This window comes from Triturus cristatus, chromosome 3_1, assembly GCF_964204655.1.
Source record: "Triturus cristatus chromosome 3_1, aTriCri1.1, whole genome shotgun sequence".
Classification (NCBI taxonomy): Eukaryota; Metazoa; Chordata; class Amphibia; order Caudata; family Salamandridae; genus Triturus; species Triturus cristatus.
This window is the reverse complement of record NC_140583.1, coordinates 889966385-889981946: the sequence shown is the minus strand read 5'-3', so window position 1 is coordinate 889981946 and position 15562 is coordinate 889966385. Positions and strand designations below refer to the sequence as shown.

At 45.2% G+C, this 15562-nt stretch overlaps 1 protein-coding gene across 5 annotated transcripts in view; it reads right to left on the bottom strand.

Moving 5' to 3' along the window:
- GALNT3 (polypeptide N-acetylgalactosaminyltransferase 3) overlaps nucleotides 1-15562 on the bottom strand; it is a 517623-nt gene that overhangs the window by 277826 nt on the left and 224235 nt on the right. The gene's annotated exons all lie outside the window — the stretch shown is intronic.

Below are 15562 nucleotides of genomic sequence, written 5' to 3'. Positions count from 1 at the left end.
GTCAATATTTCATTCTTAATATCACAACACCTGGTTGAAAGCGTACCTTTCATAGTTGACATTCGGCATTGGATTGAACTTGGCCTCCAGCATCTTCTTGATCTGACGATATGATACTTTATCAGTTTGTGGTATCTTCTTTATCACTTCTTTTACTCAGGCACCTGCAATGTTCTTTAAGTATTTGATATTTTTGTCATCTACTTCATCTATAGCATCTATGAAGTCATTGAACGTTTTGATCCAGGCAGTCCATCTGGCACTAATATTCAGCATTTTGGTGGTATTGAAAGGAGGATGTGGTTTCAGGAACACAGCAGCATTGTATTTTGTGCCGATTCCGAATGATGTTGAGAGTATATGCTGTTCAGGCAGCCTTTGATCTTCAGCGTCTCTGGCCGTCGCGCTCGAGCTGAGGTCAGCAGGCGCCATCTTTATACTTCATGCTGAGTAATGGCTTCGTTTCTTGCACATGTTCTTCACCGCTCGCGACTTTATGCATTATACCTGGCGGTCTTTTGTATTTCTCTGTGCCTGGTCGCCTTTGCCTTTATTGCTTTTTTGCACCCGACTGTTGCTGCCTTTGGCGCTTCTTTGTACCTGGTTGGCACGGTCTTACGAGTTTCTGCTTTGTATTGGTGCTGGCTCTGTGTTATGCTGTGGTGCAGTATCTCTTCTCTTGACCTTACCAGTAGATTTTTGGCAGGCTTATTGATTGTGGTACTCTGTAGGGCCTTCGCCTTCTTCAAAGGCCTTTCAAAAGCTGGAGTTGCCCTTTGACTTCACATACACGAAATGTAGACCTCTTCTTGAGGTGCACATGGCATGCACAAGCAATTAGGTAGACCACGGCAAACTCTCAAAGAAAGCAGTCCTGTATATTTGGGGACACGTATCCCCTATCTTGTCGCCAGTTGCAGCCTCCTCCCCAGACAAGGAGCATGTAACAGACCCACCACTCACGAAGCTCTGGTTTGCATGTCTTTATTCATCAGCATGCAGCCGTAAACTGAAGCACTTTATTAATCATGCACAGTCACACTCACCAGATTACGTAATACTTGTAAGGAGTCTGCAGAGGACCACTAGAGGTCTCATACACAAAACACAGGACACAAAACCACAATTTCAGATTTCTTACCTGCACATTTAGCCGGTTTAAAGGCCTGTTAAAGGGAAAAGCAGGTAGGAACTCACACTTCTGTGCATTTAGTGTGAGACCTGCAGCAGCAAGCAGGCAGCATACTTGTGTGAGTGCTTTATCATGTCCCTTTCGTGTAACCCCAAACACCAGTATATCATCACTGTAGTTAAAAGCATGTGTGACAGGGTGAATTATTCTACGAATGAAATCTTGAAATATTTCTGCAGCTGACGACTGAGTCTTTTATATCTGAACAAAGCAGCATGAGTTGACAAAGTAGTAATCTACCTACAGTTTTCTTCCAGTTCAAGTTGATGGTAGCCTTTGTTCAGATCAAGGTGGGAGAAAACTTGGACGCCTTTCAACTGCCTGCTCATGTCTGCATATGTGGACCTGGGTGTCTTTTTCTTTCGATTGCCATGTTGCATATCAACACAAACGCGCACTGAACTTTCACTGTCCTTTTTTGCCACTACCACAATGGGTGAAACCCATGGTGTCAGATCAGTAGAGCACTTGATATAATGCTTCAACAGTGTTTCTAGATCTTTCTCAGTGGCGTCCTTCAAATAAAAAGCAATTCAACCGTGTTGCTATGCAAAAGGGTGAATATTTTCTTTTATGTGAAGCTGCACCTTCATTGTATTAAGTTTCCCAAGTCCATGAAACAATGTTGGGAATTGACTCACTATTTCAGAATAGGCATTCAAGTTGTAGTTAATATGGATAAGTTCAATGTCAGCAGCAGTATCGGATCCTAGTAAGCAGGCACCTGGCAACGTACCTGGGAGGACATGAAATAGCACTTCCACCGTCGGTTTCTTATGCCTCGTGGTTGCTACAAAGGAGCCTTTAGTCTGCAAGGATGTAGAGAGTGCTCAGGTGTACACCTATGGTCTAAAGGCCTGTTAAATGGAAGAGCAGGTAGGAACTAGCGCAGATGCACTGGCTAGGCTATTACCCACTTCTAAGGCGATAACCTGTATTGAGCCGTTAAGTCTATTAAAGGTAGTACTGATGTCCACATATTGGTACTTCAGGCTGTAGGTGTAATGATGCAAGGGTCCCACACATGTTAATGATGTCATGAAAGTAAACGGGAGGCACAGGAAAAAGACCATCCCATTAAATATGCATCATTGTATTCAAAAGGGCAGGGTAACAGAGGATGAAAGGCACCATAAGCACAGTCATTAAATGCTGCTCGATCCTTTATTTGTAATGACTGAATTGAAATGTGAATGATGAAATTTACCACACGCCTATAATCAACGTTTTGGTTTGGACGGGCATGTTTAAATAAGTGAAGAACAAAAGAGGCTATTCCTCAAAATCAAAAACGTGTTTTGTCGGAATGACCATTTTCAGGGGCTGAGCGTCATTCTCTTTACCTTTTTAGCCAAACAGGAACAGTTTCCTACTTCCACGCCCAAAAATAAACTGGACAATGTATTTTAACAGAAGGTTCTGCATTTCATCGTCAGCATACCATCGCTTTAACAGGCTGAGATAAACGTATATTTAACACCTACCTACGCGTTTATTCCGAAAAACAAATAGGTTATAGAAGCAGAATACGAAAATGTGCCATGCTGCATCTGTATATCACGAGTGCCAAGTCACCTCGGCATTACTCATTCTTATAAATACATTTGGCCTTTGACTTTGTGCTTCGTGTGGTTACGGGGCTGCTAAGTAAGTTTACATATCTTGATGAGGTCGGGTGAGACTGAGAAACTGAATTACTTGTTAAGCAAGGGGCATCAAGGCATTAAAAACGAAAGAAATGGCAGCATTACCCTTAAAGCTGCAAAGGAAACATATATGGTTAAAGTGAACAATCTGATGTTTCCTTGTTTTGATATGTTATCTGAAACAACGATAGAGCACTGAAAGATAATTTTTAAAGAGGAGGATGTCGTACCAAACAAGAAGAGGGTGTTGGTGACTAATACATTAAATGTGAATAATACTGGCAGGATGATTAGTGACTGGTCCTGGATATTTGTATTGGCGATACAAAGATGAATACATTTGTGCCATAATGCAACTTTTGTTTGTATAATGATCTGCAAGCAAATGGCCCTTCGTTTAATTTACACTAAATTAAACATTGCAAAGTGTGATACATCAGCGCTGATGGTAATAAAAGCAGAGAGAGGAAAAAAAAGAGGCAGGCTAATGTGCATCATGTCATATTTTTTCCTGAAAAAGTACTAAACAGGGAGGTACAACTCTGTGGAAACAATATTTAAACTATCATGCTTTACTTTTCTATTTAGAGAATGTGCAGAAAGTGTGTTTCATTGACCTTTGTGAAATAGAATAGTAAGAGCTTGAGTTATTAGTTGAGGTGGGTGGAAACTCCACTCAAACAAACACAATCCTTGCCAGGGTAAACCACTAAAGTCACTATATAAATATGTGCCTAACACTCAGAAGCCTGCCACAAAAGCAGCCAGGCTTAACTTAACAGCAATGTTTAAAGTTTATATACAACACTCGAGCAGTAATAAAGTAAAAAGAAGACACAACAAAAATCCCAAACTAAAACAGAGTTAATTAAAAAAAAAAATGACACCAAAATGACAAAAATCCAATCAGTGGAACCAAAGTTATGAATTTTTAAAGTTTCTAGCAGAAAAATGTGCCTTAAAGCACAAAGCGCCAGTTGTGGTTATCTGGACGCACTGGACCTGGTCAAAGTCACAAGTTCAGGATGACTGCGATGGAGCATGGATCGTATACAGGGACCTTCTTCGTCCTGCTGCAGATTTGACCTTTTCGGAGTCCAAATCCATGCTGCAGATCAGCTTCGAGTTTGCAGTTGCCACAAAAGGAGACAGTTGTTGGTGCAAGGTTAGGCATCACGGAAGGCTGCCTTTCAGCCCGATGAGTCAGTCATCACTCAAGCTTCATTTCCGCTGTCGACAAGGACTGTTGCCACTGGCACTCCGAGAAAACGCAGCATCGGTCCTTGCTGGAGATTCACTTTGGCAGGTGCTGTGGATGATCATTGGGCGACACAATGAGTTCATTTGCGTTTGTGAAGAGCCCAAAAAACCGTTGGATCTTCACCTGGAGCTCACGGCTTGTAGTTTTGAGGCAGCAGTGTAAGTGTACAGAGTCTAGTTCAGCAAAACAGGGGAGTGAAGGCCACATCAAGGATGTCAGATCTGACAAGAATGTTCCACAAAGTTTCAGGGTTTCAAATTGTTCACTTTAGCCTATATTATTGTTCTATCATTTGCATTACCCCACTGAACTATGGCATTTTTAAATAACGATCAATGTCTCGTGAAGAATTAATTCCTGGTCCTTCAAGCGAAGTTAAAATAGCCTAAGTGCTTTATTACATGTTGATTGTTTGAAATATAGTGCTTGCCAAAGCTTGAAAACTGTAGCATAGTCAGTCAAGAAACCAACACTGTAGGACACTGAAGGATTCTGAAAATATAAGAAATAAATGAATATTTATAACAATCCATGCGGGAGATGAGAAGGTTCCCTATGTTTGTATATTATGTGACAGACAGGGCTCAGCTCACCTTCCAGCCTGTACCACCCCTTTGTTAGGTTGCAGTGGTGACAATTAGACAGGGATGTTGGTCAGCATAAGCTCGATGCTTTGAGAATTCAACAGGAAAAGATCAAGCCCTAACTCTCACCTAGGGATCTGTTTGAAAGATCATGCCATGTTGGTAGGTCACATCTTACCAGTTTATGTTCCAGATAACTCACCTAGTCATTCTTTGAGTTGTTTTCTTCACTTGCTTTCAAAAGAACCAAATGGGTACAAGGCACGTTACAGAAATACATTGTAACATGGATAGCATGCAGGATCCTAGACCATGAGATATTAAAAGGCCACAAAACTCTGGTTTTGACCAGCTTTTGGGCAATATTTTGTAAGCTATCATTGGATCAATATTCTAAGAAGCTCAGTTCGATGAGACAGTATTAAAGTATATTGTTTCATTGAAAAGCAGTATTCTGTGTTTTATTTTTATGCGGTACATCGTATTTCTGATAAGTTTTTTCTCAAATAACGGGGCTCCTTTTTTAGGTCTCGCCTTGGCAGCGCATGCACTGTCTCAGCGAGACTTAAAGTAATCTGTATATTGGCTTCAACTCCGTGTAATTTCTCCTGCCCCTTGCGATTGGTTTAAGTCTGGCATTGCTGCTATTTTCTTGATTTTTGTTGGCTGTTGATCCTATGGTAACTTCCGTGTAGTCCCGAAGCTAGCACTTAATTGCGTGCAGTGTGCCATCTGTTTTTTTATCCCCGACGGACTGGTCAGACCCTGCCATAAAATGTAAGCGCCGGTTGTGGTTGGGGGCATGGCCGCCTCCACTCCTTGTTCACATTCGGCTTTGGCTTCGAGTCATTTATACATAGAAATTCGCACGTTTAAAACAATTGCCGTGGTAAATGCCAGACCACTTTTCCTCATTCTACTGAAGGGAAGCGTGATAAAAGAACATTAATTTCTGTTGAACGGCGGTCGCATCTGCACGTCGGTCGTCAGTTCAATTGTACCCGCAATAAAAAAACATATCTGGAGTGTTTGTGTAACAGGTTTGCGACCCGTGTGTCTATTGTTGTTAACCCTGCCCATAGTTTTTGATAACTTAAAACCGAATGAAGCGTGCAACCCCAAGCTCTGTGGTCGGGATTTCCACTCCAAGCCCACCTTCAGAGTTTCCCTTTCGTTCGTCCGCTTCCAGGCACAGATGAAAGTGTGCTTTCCTGCTGCGCCCTAGTCTTTGAAGCGCCCGACTACTGCCTCACTTTATCGTTGGCAGCTGCATGCTTTTGCTGCCTGTTAACCTTGTTTATAGAAAGCACGCTTCTTTAAAGCAAGCTCTTTCCTGGGGAGCGTGGCACCCGATCCCCATCGCACACTCCCTGGGCGTGCCGGTACAGAGGAGAGGCATGCACATAATTGTTGGTTATGTTGAGATCGGGTGCCCCGCTCAACAGGAAAGGGCTAGCTTTATGGGTAGAGAGAGCTGTTTTTTATTTTTTTAAGCTGCCGCGGCTAACTTTAATTATGGTTATGTGCATGTCAACAAAATTTGTTTTTTTATTATGATATGTGTTAAACTGCACAGCACGCCATTTTCATTTTGCACGCCGGCTATTTTGGGCGGTGGTACATGGAGAGGGCGGGCATAGGGATCACTGTAGTGAACAACAATATGGCCGAGCTCTTCCAGGAACACAGCTGCCCAAGGACACTCTGCACTAGGTTTGAGCGTGCATTGCAAAAGCCGCATGGTTTCACTACAGTGGCCGCACACCTTCCGTTCTTTTTTCTCTTGTACTGAGTCAAACTCTGATGGTCAGATGAGAGTATCACTCACTCACAACGAGCAGTTTATCTGGAGTTTAACTAAACTGGATTACATCTCATCCGTCTCACCTTGTGTCAGGCGATGCCATGCTGTAAACAAAAAAAGGCATTGAAATGTCATGGGGAGTGACTGCAACCTGTCCTCCTTCTAATGACTTGCTTGTCACATGATGAGCAGGGATTCTGGGAGTTGTAGTTCGCCGTGGCAGCGAAGTACAGAAGCTAGCCAACTTGTTTGCCAAGCCGCCTGGTTCGCGCCCCTTGCTCCTTGTTTGTTATACCAGTATATGTGCCTTGGTGACTGAAGGCAGCGCCCGCGGAGTCCGGCCCGCCAGTATTCCACTGTGTTGACAGCAGGCTCGCGCACTGAGTATGGAGTCCCAGTTACGGCTGCGCAGTGTCTGCAGGGATCGCTCCACATACTAATCGGCAGAATGTGAGGGTTAACCGGGCGGCGTCTAAAATCAAAGGGTGACCCATGCAGGCGGAAACCCCCGGGCATCCAAGGATTAAAGGGTAATGAGCCATTCTTATTTCCTGTCTCTTAATCTTTGGTTCGGATTTAGCAGCGTCATAAAATGCCCGTAAGTGCTCGTGGACTCCCACAGCGAAAATGCACTTGAGGTTTTAATTCTCAACATACCTCAGAGGAAGGATCATCTACTGCAGAGATGTGTTGGCTTTCAACCTTCCTAGGTTGATTAAAATCATCCTTCCTGGGTTGATAAAAACATTGGGTTAACTACAGTTACTCCATATCACTCAAGACGTATTCTCGATTCTAAGGCTTTATATGTGACATTGTTACCAGTGGTATTGTTGCTTTGCATCATGGTAGCGCAGTACTGAAGATGATAGTTTACTTTTCAGCACACAGTGAGTTTACTGCCGCGGTTTACATAAGCTGATCTTTCGGACGGGTTTTACAGCACTGTGTTGCCTTGAGCGCTGCGAAGGTCCTCGGGAGGCTTGTTGGCACTATATAAAATATGTACCACAAGGACGTTTCTTGGAACATAAATATTGGCAGGACTGCATAACGCGATGCCCTGGCATACGATGTGTTGAAAACAGCACTGGTGTCTGCAAAAACCTCACACTTAACTCATTCCCATGGTCCCCTCCGAATGCAAAGTGCCAGCTTTCATGTATGTACTACTATATGTTACGCTACCCATGACAGACTCCCGGCTTGCTTTCCCTATAACAAGTCTGCTTTTCGGTTGATTTGTCGGGTAACATATAAAATATGTTATACCTCTGGTCGAGGTACTAATCTGCTGAATTTGGACCTTGGGACCCTGAGGTTGAAAAATGACCACAGATTAAGTAATCTTGTTTTGGCTGAAATTGTAAATATATGTACTTTCAAAAACAAATGTGTGCAATCTACTGTCACAATTACATGTTCATCCCTATTGCATGCTGGAGTACTCCGGCTGAGCTCACGACACCTCGTCTCCTCACTCTTCCTTCTGCCTCACGTTGATCTTCTACTCACTCTCCATCCCTATGCCTCATGCTGCTCTTCTCACTCCTTTCCTTTTGCCTCATGCTGCTCTTCTCACTCTGTCCTTGTGCCTCACGCTGCTCTTCTCATTCCTTGTGCCTCATGCTGCTCTCCTCCTCACTCTTCTTCCTTGTGCTTTCCGCTTCTCTTCTCCTCACGTTCTGTTCAAGTGAAATTTAGCTATTGTACGCTTAGCAAGTGCCTCTTGCAAAATGGGAATCCAGCCATTTCCCGCTGGTGGCAATACGGGCGAGTACAATATGCGTGATCCTGTTATCTTTATTAATTTGTGCCATGCCCAACTAGCTGTAGAGAGTGTTTGAATGTCCCGCACATTCAGCAGGAACCCCACTGGCAGCAGGGTACAGAGGGGCGCCGGGAGTGTCAAATCGGCCTTCGGGCTGAAGTAGGGAATCCTATCTGCATGTTACCAGTTGCAAGCAAAGCTCGTCTGGGCCACTAGGTAGTAGACATGAAAATTTGGTACACCAAAACCCCTCCTCTCTCATAAGGCAGCATTAGTGTGTCCCAGCAGACGCGGGGCTGCTTACCACCCCATACAAGTCGTATCAACAGTGTTCGAAGGGCTGAGAAGAAGCTATTATATAGCGGAATCGAAATGTTCTGAAATAGGTATAAAAATTGGGGAGGACAACCATTTTAACGATGGCTATTCTTTCCGCCACGGACAGGGGTAACGTCAACCACCGCTCTATGTTACCTCCCAGTTTTTCCCCTAGATACTTGACGGAGTCCTCACACCACTTCAATGGAAACTCCTCAAGCCTACCATAGGGCGCCTCCGTAAGCTGGAACACCTCTGATTTCTCCCAGTAAATACATAAACCAGATAGGGTGCCATATCTTGTCACCTCGCACAGCAGCGGCGCCATGTTGTCATCCCGATGTCGTACATATAATATGATATCATTCGCGTATAATGTGAGTAGCAAGGGTCCTATGTTAAACTGTAGGCCCCAATGACTGTGCCTCTCCTGCAGATAACACACCAGTGGGTCCAATGATAACACAAACAGCAAAGGGGAAAGTGGGCATCCCTGCCGTGTTTCCCGTGTAAGTTGAAACTCGGTCGCCAACGTGCTATTATGTCGTATGCCTACCATGGGTTGCGTATACAATAGTTTAATACCCGCCAAAAACCTATTCGGCACTCCCAGGCTACCCAGTACAGCGTAGAGGAAAGGCCACTCGAGCAAATCGAAAGCTTTTTCCACGTCGAGCAGCACAGCGGCAGCTGGAACCGACGGTGATATTCTATGTAGAGTGGCAAACAACTTACGGAGATTGAGTGCCGCGGACTTATGAGGTATAAACCCTGATTCAGCGGGCAAGATCAGTTTTTCAACTATTAGGGCTAGTCTTGTTGCCAATATTTTAGCTAAAATCGTGTTATCAAAATTTAAAAGTTACAGCGGTCTGTAGGAACCACAACACAGTGGATCCTTACCCTGGCGCCTTAGAGCCGTCCAGAGCATTTATGGCGTTAGTCACTTCGTCTATCGAGGAATTCCTGGTGTGCTTTTTCCATCCAGACCATTGAGATCTCATCTAAATAGTCACTGTAGGCCAGTGTGTGCCCTGTGGCTCTTGAGGTGTACAGTTCCATGTAGTATGTGAGCACCTCTCCAAGGATTCCCACATTATCAGTTGTACGTGACTATGTCTGTCTACAGGTCTGCTGCATTAGTCTAGCAAGAGTCCTTCCCGGCCGTTCTCCCTCCCCCAAAGCGCCTAGCAATAGCTTATTTACTGAGATGTGTCTCGCACTCAGCTGCTTCCCGGAACTCCTTTAGAAGGGTAGCGCGGCGTTGCAAAATGGGGAGGCTAGGAGGTTGCGCATCCAAATGATCAAGGTCTACCAGCTGTGCCTCTATACGTGTTATTGTACGCCTCAGATCACAGAGCACACCTGCGCTCTTTAATATGCACATTCCCCTTGTGTACATCTTGAACGCTTCCCATAGCGTGACCTTGGATGTCACCGTGCCCACGTTTAATGTAAAATATTCACTGATCGCTGCGCTCAATTTAGACGCGAATACCGGGTCTCTCAGGGCCATGTCAGGAAATCTCCACGGACACTCTACCCCCTGCGTGTGGAACTCTCAATTGTAGTACTACTGGTGAGTGATCTGACAATGTGCGCGGGAAATGTTTCACATCACTAATCCATAGCGCTACCCCTGCCGAGGGACACCAATAGTCCAACCAGGTCCATGTTTTATGGGGTGTAGAATAGGGCTTGCCCTGGCCGGTGTTATGATGCCTCCATGCATCAACCAGTTCATGGCTATCAAACATATCTAGCAGCGCCCTGCTGGCCCTCGGCTTAGTATCAGCGGTGGTTGCTGTGCTGTCGCGCGTCAGGTCAAGCAGTAAATTAAGATCCCCACCCAGGCAGACTTTGTCCGCCCCCATTCGCTCAATATGTGTATGAATGGAATCAAAGAAGTTAGGGTCGTCGACATTTGGTGCATAAAGGTTGACAAACGGTACCGATTCCCCCCACAGTTACCTGCAAATGACACTTTCACAGAAGGCGCCAGGTGAGTTTCTTGTAGGAAAGCAAGGTCTACCTGGTGAGGTTGCAAATAGTTGGTTACTAGCTTACATTTGCGGGCATTATTGAGGCACCTTACATTCCATGTCATTAACACTACATTAGCTTCCAGTTGTACCCTGTTAACCATATTCTAACTCTTGAATACAAAATATGTCTGCATCTAAAATACAATTTCTGCACTGTACTTGAATATACCAATTAAACCATGTCGCCAGGTTTTGCTTGAGAACCCATATTCCCCCACCCACTGCCCATCCCCCAAACCAAACTGCAGGGGAAAGTCCCAGCCCACAACAACAGATTTTGAATATAAATGAGAAAACATCATCATGCTATACTGTAACAACTCAAACACCTGCATCCGCACTTGGGGTGTGGCAACACCAAGCCGCTTTCCCACCACACTTGGTGCATATGTGTCTGAAAGTATGTAAAGAGTTTGTTCCCATTGGGAGTGCCCACTGCACCCCAAATCTGTTGCGCAGAGACCTGGTCCAGGCATTGCAACATGTACATGAGATTATTTGTCTGTTATAGAGACAACTAGCTGCTTTAACTGGCCGTGAAAAGACCCGCACTTGTACCCAAGTCCGGAATGTTCTGCGAATGCTAGGAAGGCGTATTTCGCTGCCGCCCGACTTGGAGTAATACTGGCAAAATTCTTGGGCCTCATGGGGAGAGTCCAATATTTTGGACCATCCATCAACATCCCCCTTTAGCCGTGCGGGATAAAGCATCCCATATCGCAGGCCCAGCTTTCAGAGGTTCGCCTTCACCCCGACATATTACCGTCTTGCTTCCTGGACCATAGCAGTGAAGTCCGGTATGGAGAGATGGACGATCCTTGTCATTCCAACCTGCCCTTCTCTTGCGTCATCCTCAGAGTGGTATCCCTGTCTCTGAAGTTGAGCAAACGAGCTATGATGGGCCTCGGTGGGCAGCCTGGATTTGGGCGCTGTTCAAGAATGTGGTGCGCACGCTCTACTACAAACATAGTGGTGAAGGATTCAACTCCAAAGAGGTCGGTAAGCAGGGTTTCCAGAAACCGGTCCAGCCGCCCCGTGTTGGTGGATTTTGTCACTCCCATGACTCGTACATTATTCCGCCGCCCCCTTGCCTCCAAATCCTCATTCTTGATTGCGACTGATTTGAGGAGTTTCTCCATTCACTCCATCTTTTTGGTGGTCTTTTTGGTGGTCTGGGCAGTGCAGTCTTCCAGGTCAGAAATTCTACCCTCCGCTGTATTTAAGTGTCCCTCATGGTTGTCAAGCCAGGGTCCCATAGCTTCCAGCCTCCTGACCAATGCGTCAAAGCGGTTATCCAGCGCCCTGAAGCCTGCCCCGAGCTCCGTTAGTACAGTGTCTGACCCAGCCATGCTAGTTAAGTGCGTACCACTTGCTTCCGCCATGTTTCTTTGCTGGGTTGTCGTGCTGGTGTCTGGCGGCTTAAAGGGGAGGGTGCTTTGTTTGCCGTCTTTCAGGCCCATGCCACAGGCCAGAGGGTCCGCTCGATCAGCAATGTGGTTCTTCCCTCCTTCTCCAGTTTCCCCGCGCTATACAGACCAGCTAAGCCACCTGCCAAGGCCTATCCTGGCCAGGGCGTCCGCCACTGTGCCACCTCAGCGTGCAGGGGTGTGCACTATCCTTAATGTTCCTTAATTCGCAGTACCAGGTAGAGGAGGCCTTGCCGGAACATCTTCTGGAACGTATCAGCAGGGGGGGGGGAGCCAATAGCTACTTCTCACAGCATCCGGCTTGACGGCCGGTCCCCAGGCTCACCTGCGGCCCCTATCACCGCGGGGCCTCCGAGGAGTGCCTGCGGGATTAGCAGGAATATGGCTCATGCACGCTAGATACCCCCCACCTCTCCTTACCCCGCTTCGTGCTGGGACAGGCCAAATCCACAGCAATTGATGGCGGGTGCGCCCGGGCACGATGCAGCTCCTACTAATTTAGACCCCGGCTCCACTCATGGTCACAGGCCGCGACTCATGCTGACTACGTGCTCAAGTGCCGATCCGTGACTAGCCAAGGCCCCGCTCTCCACACCGATTACAGCAGTGCCCCCTCACACAGCATTTCCTGGGTTGTTAATGCCAATTTCATCCCCCGGGCGGACCGATCAGCAGTGGTTTGCAGCAGAGCTTCAAGCCTGCGCTGCCATTTTGGTCAGGGGCTTGGCCACACCCCTTTTTGAAGCAAAATATAACAGATCAGTGGGGAAAATATATTTTCAACTTGGTGGTCAGTATTTACTAGCGGTCTAGTTCATACATTAGTGCGATTTGTGGTGAAAACAAGGAGGAGATCAATGAAGAAACGAAGCCAGTTATGCATTTCTGAATTTTGCAATAAGGTTTACACCTGTAATTCTTTGCAAGGAACTTTTAACTATAGAAGTAGTGTACTGCTACGTTTCCTAGAAATTTGATTGCACAGTCAGAACATACATTGTTTGCACAAAATATGCAACTGCAAAGGGTCAAAACATGATGCGTGGGGCTTGCAATAATTTTTCATTATTGATTAACCATGCATGTGCCAGACAGTGAGGTGCAGCAGGTAGTCTCCGGGCAGCAGTAGGGACCCAATACAAAGGCATAACAGATATGCAGGTGGTCCCACTGAACTACCAATCAAACTGTAGGGGTGAGCCTTTCAGGGATCAATGCACCTTAAAAGGACAAGGGGGGCATTTCCCAGCTTCAAAGGGATTCCTGGTCTCCTATCCTAAATAATCTTCAATCTTACTCACTCTAATACCTTCTGGAATGCGTGAGAAAAGTCATGTAATTCCTGTCTCTCGTCTGTGTTCTCCCCAGTTCTCTATCTTTGGTGCTACTTGTATTTCGTATCATTCAAAATGGAAGCTCATGTGCACTCCATGCATGTCTTTCACATGCATACAACACACACGAAACAACCATGTTCTACAAGGATGGGCGAAGGACACGGTTGCAGGGGAATAGCAGACTATCTCAAAATGCAGGAGTTGTCATTCCACCAAGTCCCTAGCGGGCAACAGGTAAAAAGGCTGGCTCTGCTAAGTATAATCAGTATCACTGCCAGCAATTGTAGTCCACGAAGAGCCTAGTGAGGCGACAGTCCTTGCAAACAACAATGGATGGTGCACTTGGTGTGCACCTCCAACCTCGGAGTCTTGCTCCGAGTCTCACCACAAAATACAAACAGGCCCACGTGCAGCAGCAGTGGTAGTGGACAAACATTACTACACCTTGCTATGGTAAACAGAAGGCACGGGTGCACATTCTCCAGAGCCAGGCAGGGGATCATCCTCCATCTGAACAATGCATTTCTTAACTGTATTTAGAAATAGGAGTTTAGGAACACTCCTATCTTCCAGAATAGTGGAATTCCCATAATGTCAGAATTTAAGGACGTGTTTGCAAACAATTGTTTTTTGTTGACAATCACAATAGTAACTTTAACATTCTGCCGAATTACATTGAGGTCAACAAGTGCCCTTCCATTATGCGTTCTCACCCACCTCCCTATAGAAATGATACTTCCCATGTGTAGATGGCAATCGTGCCCAGGAAAAAACTGGGCCCAAAAACTCCAACCATGTGAAATAAGTGACGGTGGGAGGAGGTTATTTTAGAAGTTATTTGTTATACATACAGGATGGTTGCAGTTTTTTGGCTCCAGCACTTTGGGAGCTCAACCAACCCCACACATTTTGGAAAAGTCACAGGTAACCCATTTCAGAATATAATACATCTATATAAAACTATGTTCTCACATTACGTGCAATAAAATACAAAGGTGCGCTTCCAAGAAGATCATTTTAACCATCTTCCATTCCTATGGCCTTTCCAATTAAAAAGCAAAGCGACGAGCATGATGTGGCAGAGGAACAGGCCAAATAACACCAGCATACCAATTGCCATATTTCTTGAACACACACATTAGATTTGCCTGCATCTATGGCCTGTCCTTTGGTTGTCTGGTCGTGTCAATCCACAAACGTTGGGGATGATTTCTGTGAGTAGTAGATGGGGCATGCAGGTTTTTAGGACATTTACTGGTGACTGCAAATCTGTGTTTTACAACACAAATGTGTAGACCGAGTTTGAGCGATACTTTTTGAGCTCATGGGTAAGAAAATCTGTGTAATTCACCAAGTCACACCATCCTAGATCACTCACTTTCAGAAATCTCACATGCAAACATCTATTTTCTTTCAAAAGCTTCCATAAAGCAAGTTATGTACCCCCATGCATAGATATGCCCAACAACACAAAAGGGTTAAATAAGGTGCATGGCAATGAAGGGCAGTAGGATATTGGCCTTTGGCAGCTAATGCCCATGTTTAATGCTAGGTAGATGTAAGAAGAAAGTGTTATTCCCCACAATATTTGATTTTTTCCAGGTAATATTGGTAAGAAGATATTGCTTGACTCATGCAGATCCAATATTTTAGAATCTTGAGGGTATCTATTTTTTAAAAATATGTGGGACTGATAAAGCAAAATCTACAGACATTCCACTAGCCACGTTTCAGTATAAAGTCTTAAAGGTAAGTAGTGGGGAAAAAAAAAAAATCACAAATAGGCAGGTCTTGTCTTGTGCCACAATTTCGGCGGAGATGGGGCCTAAAGGCCAGGAGGTGACAACTTTGGAACTGGGGAATTAGGTTCGAGTCCAGGAATCAGTTCAACATCCTGTCATTCTGAGCAAATCCCTAGTCCTATAAAAAAAAAAAAATGACTGTGTAATGTAATCTGGTGCTCACGTGAAGCGGCCAGATGCCTTTGGGCCACGCATGCGCTATATAAAATTACAAACAAAAAAAGCCCGCCTATGCACACTTTGTATGATTTTTGTTCAAATGAAATAACATTTATTGTGGCGATCATTCGCATTTAAGGTCCAGTACACGAAAAAAAATCTGGGGCAATGAATCCAAATGAAATTCCCTAGAGGAGCTGAACTGTAGGCGGTCAG